Source organism: Leptodactylus fuscus, chromosome 5 (genome assembly GCF_031893055.1).
Source record: "Leptodactylus fuscus isolate aLepFus1 chromosome 5, aLepFus1.hap2, whole genome shotgun sequence".
Lineage (NCBI taxonomy): Eukaryota > Metazoa > Chordata > Amphibia > Anura > Leptodactylidae > Leptodactylus > Leptodactylus fuscus.
Window position 1 is genome coordinate 161,469,148 of NC_134269.1, and position 17,823 is coordinate 161,486,970.

General features: G+C 39.5%; 1 non-coding gene across 1 annotated transcript; it reads left to right on the forward strand.

Moving 5' to 3' along the window:
* Window positions 1–8,384: 8,384 nt before the first annotated feature.
* On the forward strand, window positions 8,385–8,492 carry LOC142205366 (U6 spliceosomal RNA). The gene has a single exon (XR_012716378.1). It is a non-coding gene; the product is annotated as a U6 spliceosomal RNA (small nuclear RNA).
* The last annotated feature ends 9,331 nt before the right edge of the window (window positions 8,493–17,823 follow it).

Consider the following 17,823-nt stretch of genomic DNA (forward strand, 5'->3'; position numbering starts at 1 on the left):
ATATATATATATATATATATATATATATATATATATGTAAAATATATATCTGTAAATACATTTACTTGTTAATGACAATTTAAGGCGACACTTATCTTTTTACATATAGAACGTTATTTTTTAATACAATTCAGTAATAATATTTTTATGCGTTTTAGATGTGTTAGGCTTCTTTAAATCCTTGTAAATGATGGGAAGGAATACGGTCCGCCTGGGAGAAACACCCTTTGGGTAAATTTAGAAATTAAACATAGTAACTACAAGTATATATTTTTTTATATAACATGTTTTAGCTTTTTTCTTTGTAAAAAACTCTTGGATTAAAAAAAAGAGGAAATCCTTGCCTCAGGGAGCACCTGAGAGTTCAGGAAATGGCTTTGGAACGGGTGGACATGTTACTGGATTAGCCGGCTAACATAACTCATGAGATGATCCCATCACAAGAAAGAATCAGGGTCATCCACTGAATCTGTTCTCTTCCACACCCGGGAAATAAACAGACAATGGAGGAAGAAGGACAGCAATGAATCAGAAACACAAGCAGCTTGTAGGGAGGAGGAAAGCTCTAAGGGTCACAGCAAGAGGACCTATTCACCTGGATCACTTGAAAAGAGGTGACATGGTCAACAGCGCCAGAAACAGCAATTGGTTTGAAGAAGGATTTGCTCTTTGCCCCATTATTCAGCCAGAGAGTATGTCGTTCCCTCCTAGTCACTCAGAGTGAATGCAGTGAAAATGATCCTGCTGGGCTAATCCTATAACAGGTAGTTTAAAGGACAATTGTCTTTCAATTGAAGGAAATTGTCAATGAATTAACCCTCCTAGCATGGTTTAGATTTGTGCTTGATGGCTGAAAATTGATTATTCCTAATCGATATATAAAACGGCAAAATTACTTGTTACATATGTTTAACTAGATAAAGACTGAGAGCGTATTCATGTGTCCGTATAAATGACAGAATTTGTTTTGCAGCCCACTGAACACCATTTTAGTCTATGGGTCCCTGAAAATCACATATAGCCCACAAATACCATCCGTCTGTTGTCTGATCCGCTTCTCACATATGTTTAACATGGATCATCCATGGACAGCACACAACCCGAAAATAAAGCTGTACGAGTAATCACCATGGAAAGCAGACATGTGAATAAGCCCCAGGACCAAAACTCTGAAATTTATTTTTTTTGTAAAAATCTATAAAAAAAATAAAATATAAAATAAAAATTAAATTTCTAATATTTATTGTACATGGCTTATAGTCCATTACATGGTTTGCTAACTTGCAGAATATTCAACACCCACCACGCCCATATATACAGGTATCATTTTAATTGTAAATTGATAATCCTTTATAATGACAATAATTTTCTTTGTACCTGCAGAACACTAATTATACTTCACTAATGTATTGACGTATTTATGTTAATGATAACTTATTATTACTTGCCATTTATTTGTACCTTCCCTACAAACATATTCAAATCTGAAATTACCCAATGTCAGAACCTTAAAGAGGACATAAAACAAAAAGCCATAAATCATTTCATTCTTGCTGTGTCTCGGAACAATTGGGCATATTTGTTTATTAAAGTTCGGTAATTTGCTCAAAAGGTATGGCCTCTGGAAGATTATACGGTAATAAATGGGCAGTAACTCTTTGCTTTTATTCAAAGGGCTGTCGTCCACTTGGTGAATAAGCTAATCTCCACATAACTTTCCAGGAGTCACATCATCTTCTGCGAGCGGACAAATATTAAATGTAAATGCCAAATTACTCAGGGACATCGAATGAAATGATTTATGGCATTTAGTGTTATGTACTAGGTGACAGATTCTCTTTAAGACTGTACACAGAGAAGTAGAAAATCACATAACATACACTTTTCTATATCGAATATGTGATAATGCGGCAATGGTTCAGATTAACAAAAATTAATAGAAAAATTGTAAAGGATACTAGAACATGTAGTCATTTTTACATAGTGGTTGATCAATTCACAAAATGCTCCTTTAACGCATGTTTGGCAGAGGGGCAGTACCAAGTATGGCCTTGACTTAGGGGACTGGCAACCTATATAATCAGTTCCAGCCCTATAACCTACTCCTTAGAGTTCCAATACAGTTCATACATCCATATTGCGAAACCCAGTATATATGTAATTGAAATTATAGGCATACATAGGGGACACCTGGGCCAATAGGTTAAATTCCTTCTGTTAGTTCATGCTATAACTGCTGTCATGTCTGTACAGCACTACAGAATATGATGGCGCTATATAAGTAAAGCAAATGAATGAATCTACCATACCTATGCAGTGGACCCAGTATTGTTTACCATTACCTTCTGTCCCCTGTTAGTAAAGATTTGTGCATTGAATTTGAAAGGGTTCTTCAAGAGTTGATATTAATAGCCTAAACTTTAGATGTACCTACACCTGACACCCCCACTGATCAGCTCATAACAAGATATGGAGCTGGAAGCAGACAGACGCTATATGCTATTGCAGCTCAGTCCTAGTGCAATGTATTAGCAGATCACGGCTCCTTCATTTTTCTGCAACACTCCCTGCAGTTAAATAAGGCATCATATCAAATCCCTGGGCAAATACGCATGGTCCATTATTTGATAGATCACTGGTGTAAACTGACTCGTATGCTTGAGTAGTAAGAAAATCCTGGTCTGGATGACTTGTGGATAATAGGTTTCTTGTCTCTACATATAAAACAGAAATGAGCTACAACTGGCTAAAAGAAAAAAAAATCAGTAGAGTATGGAGGATGTATTTCACTTCCTTTACCTCCTTTTTCTTGCAATTAAAATGCCTGGATGGTTCGTAAACCCGTGCGTTGTTCCAACATGACTCCTGAATGTATGCACAAAAGTGGTTGTTACCTCCATATTGCAATTGGCACGCACGAGTCACAGATCACAGGGTTCACTCTCACTGTAATATAAGGTCTTGTGCAGAAAAGGAAGTCAGCAGACAAATTCCTGTCTTTTGGATGGAGTAAACATCACATTAATGTGGCTTCTTATACAAACCAATTGTTGGCAGGCACAATGATAAATATTTGGGTAGGAAAAGCCTGCCATATGGCCATATAGCATTACTATACACTTACATGCATCGTTTTTATCATATATTGCAAACTCTCACAAGCAGGGTCCACTGAGTTGTTTATTCTCAGTTATGTCGGATTCTGTCTGTAGAATATGCCGACACTATATAAGTAATAATATAGAGCGCTTCTGTAGCTGCTATATATAACCAACTACTGATGTAAATGTTGTGGCTGGGAAAACAAAGTTGGTATACAGGAGTGACTGACATTATGGAGCAAAGATCATATATATTGGTTATATGGTTTCTGGTGCTACAAGGTCCCCTACCAGTAACTGGGTACGAGTGATTTATTTTCAAGAAGACCCCATGATGTCAGAGGAAATAATAGAAATCATCACTTCCCCTGCTGTGTAGCCACAGGAAAAACATAGTGGAATACAGATCTTGTTAAAAATAATTGACGTCTATTGTGTCCAGTAGATAACGTCCTGTCCTCCAGTACCAAGCCCCATTCTGGGCACTGCTGGACATAGGGAGAGGGTGGGGCATGGCCAGGGGTGTAACTTGAGGGGGTGCAGTCACACCGGGGCCCAGGAGCCTTAGGGGGCCCATAAGCACTGGTATCAGTATTGAGATTGCAGCTTACATCTGGCCCATAAGCCAAGGAGACTCACAGATTACCCTAACCATACTAAGGTGGATTAAATGCCTTATCAAACGTAACCATCACTATCAAGAATTTGCTGTAGGGATAAGGTAAGGGGACAAAAGATTGCACCGGGCCCAGAAGACTGTAGTTACGCCACTGGGCATGGCATTGGTCCAGTGTCAGTTAAACATATCTTCATAAGGAATTTTGTAAAGTAGACAATCCTCTTAAGTGCAAATTACAATAATACTAAGAATCTATGTAGTGTTACCTATAGCAGATATTGATCAGAGGAATATCATAAAAATGTTGGTAAAGGAACATCACCTTTATGTATGAATTCCTGGTACATGCTGACTTGTGGGTTTGGTCCATCACACCCACACTATGATCCAAATGTTCGTAGGTGGTCAGTGACGACACTCGCTATATAGGTGGTTAGTGACAACACTGGCTGTATAGGTGGTCAGTGACAACACTCGCTGTATAAGTGGTCAGTGACGACACTCGCTGTATAGGTGGACAGTGACGACACTCGCTGTATAGGTGGACAGTGACGACACTCGCTGTATAGGTGGACAGTGACGACACTCGCTGTATAGGTGGTCCGTGACGACACTCGCTGTATAGGTGGTCCGTGACGACACTCGCTGTATAGGTGGTCCGTGACGACACTCGCTGTATAGGTGGTCCGTGACGACACTCGCTGTATAGGTGGTCCGTGACGACACTCGCTGTATAGGTGGTCCGTGACGACACTCGCTGTATAGGTGGTCCGTGACGACACTCGCTGTATAGGTGGTCCGTGACGACACTCGCTGTATAGGTGGTCCGTGACGACACTCGCTGTATAGGTGGTCCGTGACGACACTCGCTGTATAGGTGGTCCGTGACGACACTCGCTGTATAGGTGGTCCGTGACGACACTCGCTGTATAGGTGGTCCGTGACGACACTCGCTGTATAGGTGGTCCGTGACGACACTCGCTGTATAGGTGGTCCGTGAAGACACTCGCTGTATAGGTGGTCCGTGACGACACTCGCTGTATAGGTGGTCCGTGACGACACTCGCTGTATAGGTGGTCCGTGACGACACTCTCTGTATAGGTGGTCCGTGACGACACTCGCTGTATAGGTGGTCCGTGACGACACTCGCTGTATAGGTGGTCAGTGACGACACTCGCTGTATAGGTGGTCAGTGACGACACTCAGTCAAAACTGTATATTAAGAGCAATGATTCCTTTGGTGCAACATCTGACACAACACAATTGAGATAGGCTATGTTAGTGAAATGTTGCATGTTGGATTATGTGAACTGTCACCGACCACCTTTGGAGTACTGGGTAGTCAGACAGTATTGGACCAGCAAAGAAAAAAAAACACCATATGGTTACCTCTTCTTATGCAAAACGGCCCCTTTAAGGCTCTGACAGATCTGAGTCTAATGTAAAAATGTAATTATCAGGTTTCTTAAATCTGAAGCGAGTAAAAACTGAAACCAGAGCAAAATCTAACAACATGACAGTGTGAAATTCCTGGCAGCGTAATGCTTAACCTCCTTAGACCTCATGTGATACTCTTTCATCTGAGTCTTAATTATCTAAATTATTCTTTTTCTTAATGCAGAGACATAGGGTATTACTTCATTCTGGCAGCGGCAGGGGATTGACAGCAATACTACTTTGCCTTAAATGTTCTGAGGGTAGAGGGCTCGCGGCCCATTCGTTTATTAGCTCACAAAGGGTTTTACTCTTTTATGACATTTCCCCTAAGGCAAGCCCAGCAGGGAAGCAAGGATTTAAAAGGAGACAAGCATGGAAAGCGATGAATGTTTCCACCTACACTGCTGTTACCTCTTCTTCCAGTAAATACCTGTAATGACAATGGATGAATCAAGCGTTCTCATCAGTTTTCTGACATATCCTCCTCATCAGCTGCCTGAAGATATTCACATTTATTACAGTACAAGGCTACATATCAACTGCAACTCAGGACTGTCCCCATATTCATTACTAGCGGATTAAGTAGACCATTGGTTTACCAAAACAGGGCTCCACCCTTCCCCCACCACGACCCTGCCACAATGGACTATAATCAACACTACCTTCCTATGCTAGCTTTGGGAACTGGGTGTTACCATGGCCCTTGTTAAAGGGTTGTGTCCCTACATGCTAACAGTGTTCATCATTACTGACAGTGTCAGGCTGTAGGGATTTCTCCTAAACAATTTCAGACCCCACAATAGATACCAGACTCCTTATATAAATACATACCCCCCACATTATAGTCTATGGGGTTCACGGGTAACCACTTTTATAACATGTGGGCTGTTGTTCGGTTCCCCATGAGGACCCAAACGATGGAGAGACCAAAGCTAGTGTGAACTTAGTCTAACCTTGCTGGTACTGTAAAACACTGCGTTTCCGAAACAAGACAAACACTATAAACTGCAGAATCCTTTAAATGTGTAAGAAATTTGGAAATCCCCTATTAAAGTCAAGCACAATGAGCTACAAACATAACACATTAAACAGAAATCTAGTGACGAAAGCATTGTTTGATGTACAAAGAAGGCCAAATGCATACTGCTCTAATAGGGATAAGGGAAAGCTGGGGAGAACCCGCACAGGGCACTCTCCCTTGTAGGGAGTCTATCACTGCCCTCAGCTACTTTAAACTGCTCCCATAGTGCTGTAGATGCTGTTAGCAGAATAAAAACCATACCTTTCTTATGTTTCAGAGCTCCAGGAAAGCTAAGGCCCCATGTAGCTGGCCACAGTAAAAAAAAAAAAAAATGCTGCGGGAAAAACCTCAGCAGCAATGCATTGCAGTTTTCCCACAGCGCTTTCACAGGATTCTTTACTCCACAAACAGTGCCACTGCTGTCTATAGGTTCTGTATGGTATTGCACTTTAACCCCAATCACTTTAAGGGAGCTGAGCTGCATTGCTAGACATAACCCAGGGACATACATGGCACTGTTTCTATATATAGAGAAAAAAAAAAAAAAAAAAAAAAAAAAAAAAAAAGCCATGTTTTCCTAATCCTGGATAACCCCTTTAATATAGAGAATTCTCAGTTAATTGATTTGTTCCTCACAGGTATGTTTGACAAGATTGTGGTTAATTCTAATCCATCACAATAAATCTAATCTACAGGTGCGTACTATGCAAACTGCGATAGCCTGGAGATCGGAATCCTGTGATGTGACATCAATATACGCAATGATTTTTCTTTCTTTGCTCTTTTATGTCATAGATTGAAATCCTTTAAGATATCCTACAAATGAATCAACATTTCATTAGGATTAGTAACATTAAAGCCAGCGCATAAACAAGTGACATTTTAGAAGGAGGGGGGCAAAGACATGGCTGCCATTCACTTGACAATCTTGACATCTTCGTCTTGTGAGCATTGAGCCCGGATTGCCTGTTCCGGATCACCAGGGCGATTAAACCAATCACTAATAACAAAACCAAGCTGACAAGTTGGAAGCCGCTTCATAGAGATCTTTCAGATTAAACAGCGAGAAGGTGTGAAGGGGGGATTGAGGGAAGGATTTCAACCATTAAGCTCCCAACACATTAGGTGTTAAACAAACAGTCATCCTTTCTGAGGTGAGTGGTACTACATACACATCACTCGGAGATAACATTGCAGGACAGGTCATAACCCAAACACAGCATCTCGCCTTACAATGACTTTTAGCACAACTCCCCTCAGGTGCTAGAGGGTTCAAATAGGATACCTTACACTTAATGGTCGCAAATGGCTAAACAGGAGCTTCCCTAATAAGGAAGAATGCAAACATGGTCTCAGGATTCCCTGTCATTTTTCGTTACCTAAAGACCTAGAAGACGTTAAGCGATGGCCAGCTGTAATAGATATGACAGGATTCAAGTCCATCACCACAACAAACACCTTAATGGCACAGGACGATTCCTGACATAATGGCAAGTACATATAGGATAGTAATAGTCCTTACACTCAGCTAACGCTGGACAGATCGTTCCATCCAATAGACAATACTTATCTATAAGTAGGGACAAACATTGCGCAAAAGTTGCTTTTTTGTTGAAGATTTTGAACCATTTTTTTAAGCTCAAGGCTAAAGCTCCACTTTGCGGAAACACAGCTTTTTTGTTACACATTTTGTTGCGTTTTTTTTTTTTTAGCCAAAGCCAAGAATGGATACAAAAGCAATGAGAAACATAAGGGCAAAACTTATACTTCTACCTTTTACGCAATCCACTCCTGGCTTTGGTTCAAAAAACCTCAATAACAATCGCACTTGCTGTCCATTTTTTTCAAATGGACAGAAAAGTCCTGCATGTAGGATTTTTTTATCTGCTTGAAAAAACAGACTGGTTGTAAATGGAGACTGATAAACATAAAATAAAATCCCATTGAAATGAATAGAAATTTCAGACGGACCGTGTTCGTTGCTAAATTCTTAAATGGATAATAGCCACGGACACTGCTGACAGAATCCAAAGGTAGTGTCAACGCCCCTTTAACCCACTCCTGGCTTTGGCTCCAAAACCACAACAAAATCTGCAACAAAAAAGCTGCGTTTCTGCAACTTGGGGCCTCAGCCTCAGGGCGTCCCTTATTGTACCTGTTGCTTTTCAAGCCACTCTTGACTTTGTCTCAAAAGACTGCAGTAGCAGTGCTTGCTTTGGAAGCACGTATACTAAAAATTGAAACGATACAGAGAAGATTAGCATGGCCCTTGAGCAAGGATGACACGCAAATTCATGACGTGTTCCATTAAAAAATAAAATAAAATAAAAGAATGCAGCAAAATACTAAACCTGCAACAAACAAAGCAGTCTTTCTGGCTGCAGCCATAAAGTCAGTATTAGGGTGCCTTCACACGGTGTAGTGTGCCACTCCTTTAGACATGTATACACGTGTCCGAGCGTGGCGCTTCAAAACAGAGCCCATTGATTTCAATGGGTGCCGATATACGCACGCTACCCATTGAAATCAATCGGAGGCTTTTTTATCTATTGATTTCAATGGGTAGTGTGCGTATATCGGCACCCATTGAAATCAATGGGCTCTGTTTTGAAGCACCGCGCTCAGACACGTGTATACGTGTCTAAAGGAGCGGCATGCTACGCCGTGTGAAGGCACCCTAAGTAGAGTTCAGTTTACCATAATCTGCACAAAACGTTGCATGGTGTTTGAAAAATTTGGCCCAAATGTTTCTGTCCCAGAATGTTACTTCACTTTGTATGCTGTCCTCTTACTGGACTGAGATTGCAAATATTTTGTGTCTTTTGTAACTTTTAACCTTTTCCCGCTGCTGACATTATTCGATTTTCATTTTTGACTCCCTGCCTTCCAAAACGTTATTTTTTGCTTACACAGCCATGTGAGAGTTTAATGTTTTCAGGACAAATTGTTCTTCATAATGGTACTATGTATTATTATTCTTTACAATGTTCTGGGAAGCTGGAAAAAAAAATCAGAATTGGGTGGAATTGGAGAAAAAATGCACTTGTGAAACATTCTTACGGGCTTCGTTTTTATGGTGTTCATGGTTACAGGATGCCAGGCTTCCATACATTTTGTATTTTTGTATCTGGTGCCAACCTTATGGGTTTTTTTTTACCAATTTTATTAAAAGCTAAGTTTTAATTTTAACCATCTGTTGCTGGACTTTGTCTTTTTCCATGTCTTTAATTGTCTTTTTTGCCACATTATAGGCAGAGTTTTTTCTCTGAAAAATGTGGAGATATTGCAGGTTAGTTTGTAATAATTTATTAAAAAGCCTTACATACGTTGCATTTTTTTATTTAAATTTTATCACACAGCCAATATTCACTGAGCAAAAATTCTGTGGTATATGTTGTGTAACCATTTGTGTCCATTTGTTTTCGAATCTGTTGTTTTTTTTAGACTGATTCACAATGGGTGGACACCTGGCTCAGATGTGAACATAGACTTAATAGTCAAGTCCATGTTGCTGAAGGGATCAATCCAGATAACATCATATCAGCTGATGTCTCTTCATGTATATATAATCTGCATACTATACCCTTACAAGAGTCTGCTGTCATTTTCATTGTGTTCCTGGGCCTACATTTGGTCAAACCTAACAGCATCTCTTTTTGGTAGACAGTGATGGTCATTTATTAACTTCACCTTCTCAGTCCTCAGCCATTGCTAACCTGTTTCTTTTGTATGGATGTGTCTTTATTTGTAGTACACTGTCTACGCACACATCATTTCCTAATGTTAATGTACACAAGTAGTAAAATAAGCTCTGCAAACCACCCGACAAAAATAAATGCTACCAATACTAACCTTTATATTATCAAAAAGTTGTCTTTTTTTCACAACCTTCATAATTTTGATGGGCCAATGCTTGATGGGATGAGCAAAATAACAAGTTGGTAGTTTATTCTGTGTACTTGTTTTTACTCCATAAGTCGGCAGCACGTGTCTTGTTTAGATATTGGCGATGTCCTGCCAACAAATGATGACATGATGACACGCCAACAAATGGGCATTTGTGTGTTTGTCAGCTGACTGCTGACACCTATAGGTTGAGACCATATGTTGCAGAAAAGCTGCGTTTTTTGTGACAGATTTTGCTGGGTTTTTTTTCTTTTATTTTTAGACAAGCCAAGAGTGACTTCAACAGGAATAGGAAATATAAAAGGAAGCTTATGTTTCTACATTCTGTTAAATCCACTCCTGGATTTGGCAAAAAAAAAAAATTCTGCAACAAAAAAACAACAACTCAACATGTGACCTCAGCGGCAGCCTGGGAATCACAGACTGCTCTCCACCTTGCTTATTTTGGGGTCTGCATACAGGAGGGGATTAAAAAAAAGAAAGAAAGAAAAGAACCTGTCTTGTCTGTATTACTATATATCCTGTGTCATTTCCAACCTTCATTTTGGCTTATTAAGCCAATTATTGTCACATGTAGTGGGACCTTACTATATCAGCCCAGCTCTGGAGATAGATAAGTCAGGGTCACCTAAATCAAACAGTGTTTTTGTTGTCAATGTACAAATGAGCTCTTTAAAACAAGAGGGTATTGCCATTTGCTTCTTTGGAGCAACAATGTCCTCGTTGCATATTGAAAAAATGGGGTCTCAGCAATGGAGGCAGCAATTCACAAGGGAAAACACTGTTTGATTCAGGCGATCCTAACTTATCTATATGCAGAGCTGGATTGATATGCTGAGTTATTTTGACAGACTCCATTTAGGCCTTCATGCAAAATCAGAGGCACATAGAAGTATTAAATGGGCCCCTACTTTATTTCTGTGAGCAGAATATAACAGATCTGTACTATGCTGGTCCTAAGTACAGCCTTTATCTAAAGATCAAGCTGTAAGGCTCCATGTTGCGAAAAACGCACTGTTTTGTCCCCGTCAGGAATGCTGTGTGGGACCTTAGCCTAAAAGACAATGCCAGTTTTCCGTTGTTATATTTCTTTTTTTTTTTTAAATGTAAATTGTGAGCCCCACATAGAGCTCACAATGTACATTTTTCCCTATCAGTATGTCTTTTTTTGGAATATGGGATGGAAATCCATGCAAACACGGGGAGAACATACAAACTCCTTGCAGATGGTTTTTTTGCCCTTGGCGGGATTTGAACACCAGGACTCCAGTGCTGCAAGGCTGCAGTGCTAACCACTGAGCCACCGTGTGGCCCCTTTATATTTCTTGTCCATGTAAGACAGACTAAGTTCTCCTACATCTGTGGTAAGAATGCACATAAGCATATAGAATCCATGTGGTCCCCTATCTCCATTAACTGAATGGGAGAGAACACTTATCTCCATTGGCTGTGATTTCTTACTGAAAAGAACACATTATTTTACATTGTATTAGATGAACATATTTAATAAAACACAACTGACAAAAAAACTCCACAAGCAGAACCAATTTCCCAGATGTCCATGTGCCTAATGTCTAACATATTAGCAGCATATTAACCTAACTTATTAAAGGTCCAGTGCAGTTAATGTCAAATGTCACATCTAGAGAAGGTGTTTGAAGACATTTTCCTTTAATCTTATTAGGAGATAAAAGATCAGTCAGAAGAAATGGATATTCTGAACATCTGTTTGTAATAACTAATAAGCAAACGAAACCAATGAGTGAAACCAGACTCGCTTGGCTCTGCTGGTTCCTTTGGCCAGGGTAGACAATTCAGTAGCACTGGTATTATCTGGACAAACAGTCAGGGCATAATCCCAAATCATGACAAAGGGAAAAGAACAATATGGTCAGAATGCTGAGAGATAACCTGTAGCCAGACATATCCTACTTCTGAGCTGCCTTGATAATGAATGCAAAAAATGTATGCACATTAGAGACAAATTTGAAGTCGAGACGATTGGTCAAGTCACAGCTATAGTCGGACTCAATGCAAAAAACATGCCAAAACCAAAGAATGCAATGATCAAATGGCAGTCAGTTATGGAAAGAACATGTGCTCCCTAGCTTTAAATACAGATACTGCCACTGCTATTTGGTTACAGACATCTATAAATGGTGAGGACAGGGGAAGAGGAAGAAAGCTGATGGAGTTTGTATGTGTGTGTGCGGTGGTAAATGTTATCCCCCACCTTATGTGACAGTCTTATAGTATGATCCCTTTAAAGGAGTTGGCCACTTTTAGACTAATAATGAGAGACCAATTTTTTGTTTGTATAATAAACAGTTGTACAATTTTCCAATATGCTTTCTGTGTCACGGTCTTCTAGATCTCTGCTTGCTGTCATTCATTCTGATTAATCCCAGTGGATCAGTCCATGGTCATGTGATATACAGTCCATGGTCATGTGATGTACAGTCCATGGTCATGTGATGACCTTATGGGGATACAATGTAAAAAATAAAAAAGTAAATAAGTAAATAATAAAAATGGAAGTAAAATAATTTAAAAAAAAAATACCAGTACCACGCCCAAATCAAAGGTTCTAGTTCCACTCCCTATGACAATACCAAATAAAAATTACCATAACAAATATTTTACAAAAATATTTTAGTAGCACTTTTCTATTGTTCCCGATGTTCTGCAACCACAATCCCCTGGTGAAGTGTAGTTACCAGCTCCACTGTGACTACCTCAGTTGGATAGAATACATGGCCGCCGATTGTGTAGGGACACAACGTCCAGGTCTAGACAAAAAAAAAAAAAAGAAAAACTAGAAAAGTGCAGCACAGTGTCGATAATAAAAGTGGAAACTTTACTGATCCATATAAAAGGATGCCATGTACAGGAAACCACTAACACTACAGTGTTGTTACTATTGCATACTAGGCCCTTGCTCTACATTATTGCTAAGATTATTGTACCAAAAATGTGTCAGTGATTCCCTGTACATGGTGTCTTTTTATATGAATCAGTAAAGTCTCCAGTTTTTCTCTTTCTGGGCACTGTGCTGCACATTTCAGCCAGAACGCCAGAATCACCTCCTAGGAGTAAAGTCATTTAGATATTAATGTACTGGTTATCCAGTGGGGCTCAAGTATCCCAGTGCAGAGATATAAGGATGTCCAAGCAATCTGAAATGTTTTTCCCATGGAAACTTGACTGCATCATGGCAAAATAAGTTCTTGATAATCTCTATAATGTTGACTTTGCATTCCTATTTAGTATTTGCAGTAGAGATCGTCCTTGCTCATTCAGTTTGCATCAACCTGTGTAATAAGGCCAATGCCAATAGGTGCCGATCATCATATTGCTTGGTTGATGTTAATATGGCTGTCTAACAGATCCTTTAGTCATAGCATGCTATTCATCTGGTTGAATGCCGGACATCCTCCCTTTGATGGTTGCTGAGTTTTAGCATGTCCCAGCAGCATTACCTACACCTGGATGAGCTGACTATTGCTTTGTATGGCATTCCTTTTACACTCTAGTCACTCTCTAGTAAAGGGGGTATGTGTAACATGAGAGATATATTGAAATATACGTATATTGCGCTAGAAGGGTAGTTTTTGTCTGTTTATCTGTGTTCTTATTATATTTCCTAATTCAAAGCATAAAACCTTTTTCCTCTCATCAATTGCCCTAGTCTTACTCAATCTTATATAACAATTGAATGGCTAGAGGTAGGTGATGGTAGGTGACGTTTTCTGAGTTTTGACCAAGTACTAGCATTGTTATTGTCATGTATAAAATCACAACCTTCTACCAATTATTCAGCCATTGTGTTGAAGAATTCCATATGATATGTGGCTTTGAGAGCAGATACCATTATATGCTCCTAAGCCTTTCAATTACAATTACAACCCATTATCTCACATTATTAGTGAATGTTTTCCCTTAATGTATCCCATCACTACTATGGCCTCTTATTTCTGCCATTATTATTCCATCACTTTTATAACCTCTTAATCTTGCCATTATTTGTCTTTATTTCCCAATACAGATATACATGTAGCCGCCATCAAACACCAATGGCTGGCTTCCTTTGTGTATAAAATTGTGATAAGGAGATGGTGATAGGAGATTTGCACAAGTTTCCATTGTTCTACACTTGCAGGAGATAAAGCCTCCATATAAATGTTGGCATTAGTCCAGGTGTCACTGAAGTACTGCACACAGGCTTTTTGCTGCTACCAGGGCTCTTCACTTCACAATGGACAGCATGTTTCCACCTCAAGACAACTTGGGCTCTATGGTTCTCCTAACCAACAAGACCACTGTAAGTAAACATCATATGATATCAGAGCTATGTAATATCACAGGTATACCTTGAATGTCCATCTTAGTGCTAACATTATAGCTGGGTCAAGTTTGGGACCTGGCGTAAGTGGAGTGGTGACCACCTTGGGCAGCAATGGAAGGGTATTTCTTATGGATTTCAGGAAGCCCATTCTTCTGGTCTGTTGGAGGACCAGAAGAACAAAAAAAAATAAAAAATCCATCTGTTGACGGAAACAATAATGGACACAAAAGGATCCCAAAGGACCCCATTGACTATAATGTGATCTGTCGGTTGTTTATTGGGTTTGCAGCACTTTTTCATCTGGCAATTTTGGATGGATCTATATCACATAGACACCCCGTGCAGATGTGAACGTGGCCTTACTGGGTAACTCAGGGTTGTGATAGCTGTTGATTATAAACTCTTGTCTTTGGCCCCAAGAAAAATTGACTTACCACTGCAAGCCCTTAAGTAGCTTATTTAATGAGAACAAGCTTTACATAATCTCTATACATTATATGAAATATTTAGCAGCATAGTGAATGCTCTGTCATTTTATCTATCATATCATCAGTTCTGTGTTATTATGTGACTGGGTGGAGTGTGTGCCCTCGAGGTGTTGGTTCCTATGTATCTGAACAAAAAAGAAGGTGAATGAATAGTTAAATCATTGCACTTAAAGGTGCTGATGACTTCACTGTATTCATGCAGAAGATTTCCACAAGGGATTGTTTATTAGACATCCATTGAACAGAATAGCTAATTTGCACGTACAAAGTTATGTCACAGGAATGGAAATTTGATGCATAATTACTTAAAAAAATCTATTGTCTAGTAATAGCTCATTTTAAGTGCTATGTTTCAGTGATACATTTCATGCTGAGGTACAATTAATTCACACTTCAGGTTTCAGTTTTTATTTAACCATGGATAAATCAGACAAAGCTTCATTTATCATGAACTACAAGAAAAGTAAATCCTATGCTACATCCAATGAACACAAGTCTAACAGTTCAGCTCACTCACTATTCCAGCTCTCACAGCTGCAAATAGAAGATTGCCCATACACCTAATAATTATTGTTAATGATACCATCATAAAAGAAGACTATTAACACTTCCCATTGTTTGCTTGCTTTCTTGTTTATGACACCCTCTGTCATATTAGTGGGGGGTAATGGATGTAAGAGAGGGCAGTCCCAATATCTAGACTTCTAGTAGCGACATCGCTGCTCAATAAATTCATTGGAACATCATTGTTACAGTAGGAAATGAAGAAAAAAAATTGTCACGTTTGCAATCAGTAACGTGTATACAAATGTTATTTTACAGTGATGTTGCTACTATAGGATACAAATTATATTTAGGACATAGTGATTTCACTGCTCTCAATAGGAGGTAAATGTAGCTAGTGGTGATGTCATTGATATAAAATCTGAATAATATTCTAATAGTAATAAAAATATCTAGCAATATTGTAGTAATGTAATGTTACTACTATACTGTATATATGAATTATATTAAAATATTGGTGATATCAGCACTCAGGATATAAATTAGTTCTACAGGAAATGCATTATATTTATCAAATGTCATGTAATTTCTGTAAAATATAAATGATGTTTTGTCAGTATTGACATCATTATTAAATAGAGCCTTCTATTGCCCCGTTTGATTGAGACCATATGGCAAGGTGAATTCTTTAAGATCTGTTCACATGTTGCAGTCCTTTGACTGACACCATATAGTAAGGTGAACTGTTTCGTGATCTGTTCACATGATGCGGTGCTGCATGGTGTCTGCCATTGGTGCCTATGGGGCCCAGAGTCTGGGGGCTTAGCCTGGTGGCAGGGGTCTTGCTGTGCTGCTGGGTCGCTGTATTGTGGTGGTTATCGCTGTTCAGTGCCATACCCAGTAGTGTAGGGACCAACTATTGAGGGTTTTTTCCTCCAGCACAGTGTATGGACCTTGAAAAAAAACTGCTAGCGGTTTTTCCAGGCTTTATTTGTCAATTCCACAAGGATTTTCCACCTACCATTGACTGCGTTGGTTTTTGCAGGCAGAATCCGCCTAAGGCTAAGGCCCCACTGGGAGGAAACGCAGCGTTTTTGGGCATTGCAGAAACGCAGCGGGAAAAAAACGCTGTTTTACAGTACCAGCATAGTGAATGCAATTTTGTCTAAAAAAAAAAGCTGCAGAAAAGCTGTGTTTTTCAAAAACGTTTACGCTTTTGAAAAACGCAGCATGTCAATTATAGTTGTAGAAACGCTGAGTTTTTCCCTACATAGATTTCTATGGAGAGTGTGAAAACCGCAGCAAAAATGCAGCATGATAAATATGTTGCGGAAACTTGGCAGAAACGCAGCGGAAAAGCATCAAAATCCACAGATCAAAACGCGCTGTTTTGCTTGGTTCAAGATAAGGCCCCACAGGCCGGAACCGCTGCGCTAAAGCGCTGAGGGTTCTTCTCGCAGCGCTTTGAACAGAAAGTTCACAGAGTTTTCCTTCACTGACTTTCTGGTACAATTATATCTATGGGAAAGCCGCCGGCATTTTTGTAGATATAATTGACATACTGCGACTTTCAAAACCGCAACTGTTTTGGAAAACGCAGCATGTCCACAAGTTGGCATGGGATTTGCATGAATCCCATCCACTTTGCAAGTACTGTAAATCGCTGCGATTTTTCCACAGCGTTTCCAACGCGGCCAAATTGCGACGTTTCCAGTCCGTCCTAAATAGCAGAGGACCATAATTCCTTAGGATTTTCAACATAGCCTTTCAATTACCTTTATTGCACATGAGAAACTCAAGCAAAAATGCAATGAAAATCTCAACAGAAAACTCATATGAATTTCCACAGCACAAAACTGAAAAACGCAATGAAAAATGCAGGTACATTTTTTTTTCCATGACAGAAAACGCAACGTTTTCTCTGTGTTTTTTTTTTACGCTGCATATTTTGCTGCGTTCCGTTTAGTGGAGCCTTAGCCTAAAGGAAGCTTTTTTCCGCTAGTGGAACCCATAGAACTCTATGGGGAGGCGTTTTTTCCACAAGGATTCTGACATGGATTCAGCGTCCAAATCCTTGTCAAAAAACTCTGTGTGAATGGACTCTAAAAAGAGGTCGCCGTGAAGTGTCTAGTGGGCCATGATTCCTCTGCGCACTCTGCTAGCTTCTAGATCTTATCTGAGGAAGGTCTAAAATGATCGAAACGTTATGTTTACTACAATGATCTAGTTCTTTCTTTATGCTTTACAAACTAATTCATGGCGTATATGTACCAATAAATTTTTCACTTTTCACGTCCATACGGTGTGCAGCAGCATTTATCTATACAATCTAGTGAGCTTATACACCTTGATCAATATGTATACTAAGAACCTCATGTTCAGTATTGTAGAATTTGCTGAGA